Here is a 2,689-nt window from a genome sequence, read left to right on the forward strand (position 1 = left end):
CTCACTTGCTCAGTCAAGAAAACAGTCTTCTTGACATGGTGCTTCCTTTTTGCAGTGCATAGATCCTTGATGATTTTGGCATAAGTCGACGTTTGTTTTATGATGTGAAGCAAAAGAAGATTAATCTTTGCTTGTGTTAAGTTGTAAAGGATTTCGGCTTGGTTATCAAGAAGTTTCCCAACAGGTTTCAAAGCCTGGGGAAATGGTACTTTTGGAGAAGCATTAAGTGGTGTATTTTTGGTATTAACTTTTGGAATACTGAGAGAAGTGGTTTTTATGGATGGGTCTTTCAAAGTTTTACCACTTCTAGTTGTGATGGCATTTGCTTCCTTAACATTTGGATCATTGGAATTTGAGGATTGGGCCATGTGTTGGCCTTGCACATTGAATTTAGGTTGGGAAGGAAGTTTGCCTTTTTCGGGAATGGCCAAGGATTCAATCAATTTTGAGAACTGACATTTCATTTCCTTAATTTCTTCCATCATTTGGCAATTTAGTTTGGATTATTCCTCTATGAATGCATGAAGGGTATTCTCGAGAGAATTTCGTTGTGGATGAGCATTGTATTGAGGTGCAGAATACACCTTTGATGGTTGAACTTGATGCTCGTTTCTCCATTGGTTTCCAGACGATTGAGCTTGGTTCGAATCTCTCCAACTAAAATTTGGGTGGTTTCTCCAACTAGGGTTGTACGTATGGGAGAATGGCTTGTTATATGCCCCTAAGGCATTGCATTGCTCCTCATAAACCCCCACCATTTCATTAAAAGCTAAGCAGTCCTTAGCTAAATGCTCCGTCCCTCCACAAACAAAGCAAAGTCTTGTGGTTCCACTTAAGCAATCATGTGCGATTTTGGGCAATTTTTCGTCATTAAGACCTCAAACTACTTTTTCAAAGATTTGAGTTGGGCCTTAACACTATCCATTTCTCGAAGTTGATAGATCCTAGATGGTTTATGTCGGTTGGTGCTATCAATAGTACTTGGACTAGTCCAGGTGTGAGATTTTTTTGCGGTTTCTTTGAGATATTCAAGAGCATCATCAGGCTCTTTTTGAGGAATTCACCATTGCATAACATTTCTACAAACTGACGCTCACGACTCGTGAGACCTTCATAGAAGTAACAGACCAAACGTCAGTTCTTATAGCCATGGTGCGGGCACTGATTCAACAAATCTTTGAATCTTTCCCAGACTTGATAGAACATTTCATTGCCCTTTTGGGAAAATGTGGAAATCTATCATTTTAGACTGTTGGTCTTTGTTTACCGAGTTTTTCGGAAACGAATACAAACAGAATAATAAAAAGATAAGAACTGTAGAAATGCTGAAATGTAACTAAACAAACAGTGTTTTTACGTGGTTCAGGCGTTAACAAGCCCTAGTCCACGAGTCGATGTTATTATACTTGGAAAAGGTTACAGTAAGATGGCTGGTGCACAAGAACTTCACACACTCACAGTGTTTCTCTCGGGTTCTCTTGAAGAAGATGAAGCTAGAGAGATTTTAGTAGAGTTTTTGCTATGTGATCTGTTGGTCGTCCCCCTTCTTGTAAAATGAAGGGGTCTTTATAGCTAGGGTTTCAGATTAGGGTTTTTCTCTACGTACATGAGTCTTAATTACACCAGCCATAAATAGGGATACAATTACTGTAGTAGCATGGCTACAAGACTCTATGTGGGTATATTTACGTGAAAGTATGGGGAACACACAAAGTCAGCCGTCTTTTCCAAGTTGTCAGCAGAACAGTAGGCGAAAAGGTACCCTTAGGCGTGCTGGGATGTGTGCGGCTTTGACCTGACGGGCGTGTCAGGCGGGATCCTGTGTCAGGCGGATATCATTCCAAATATGCCTCCTCCAGGACTCGACCGTTTGGCTTTGTTCCGTGCGAGGCACGGAACTGCTTCCGCGGAGACCACTCGAAGAGCTTCTCCTGGAAGGGGCTTCCCCGAAGGATACCCCTTCGGGAGTCCGGGAGAGTTGACGAGTTTCCGTGTTGTGTTTGCTTGGAAGAGTAATCCGGACACTAAACGGGAGAGGTGAAGCCTTTCTGTTCATCCGCGAGCTCTGGTCACCTACCGTGAAAGACATCGATAATTCTGCTTCCCCGAGGACATCAATCTAAACGCTATCCGGAAATCTGGATAACAGTCTTATGTCTAGGGAAATGTTTCAAAAGGAAAGATTTGGTCATTTCCTCTCATGTTCCAATAGACCTAGGTCTCAAAGAGTATAACTAGCTTTTGGCTTTGTCCTTCAAGGAGAAAGGGAAGAACTTTAGTTGCACAGAATCGACATTTTGGCTCAGTTATAGAACGTGGCTACTACCCCCTCGAATTCTCTAATATGCACGTATGGGCTTTTGTTTTCCATTCCATGAAATGTGGGCAAGAGTTGAATCATGCTAGGTTTAAAGTCTAACACGGGCATATTAGGAGGGAATATAATGCATGAATGTGTGGAAGTGCGAGTAAGATGGAGGTAGTCATTGAGAGTTCTTGGTGGGATTTCATCTTTGCGAGCCATTGCGAATGTATTATTATCAACTAAAGTTTGTGGAGAAGCAGGAGTGGTGGATGAATTGGAAGAAGTTTTACTAGAAGTTTCGTGATGATTCATCCACTCTCAGAAATCAGAATTAATTTTTTTTTATGTTTTTATTTTTTTTGTTAAACTTGTTCCTAGGCAGAT

General features: G+C 41.4%; 1 non-coding gene across 1 annotated transcript; it reads left to right on the forward strand.

The window, feature by feature from the left end:
* The first annotated feature begins 1,144 nt into the window (after positions 1-1,144).
* LOC133827979 (small nucleolar RNA R71) lies at positions 1,145-1,251 on the forward strand. The gene has a single exon (XR_009890626.1). It is a non-coding gene; the product is annotated as a small nucleolar RNA R71 (small nucleolar RNA).
* Positions 1,252-2,689: the final 1,438 nt, after the last annotated feature.

Source organism: Humulus lupulus, chromosome 3, assembly GCF_963169125.1.
Source record: "Humulus lupulus chromosome 3, drHumLupu1.1, whole genome shotgun sequence".
NCBI lineage: Eukaryota > Viridiplantae > Streptophyta > Magnoliopsida > Rosales > Cannabaceae > Humulus > Humulus lupulus.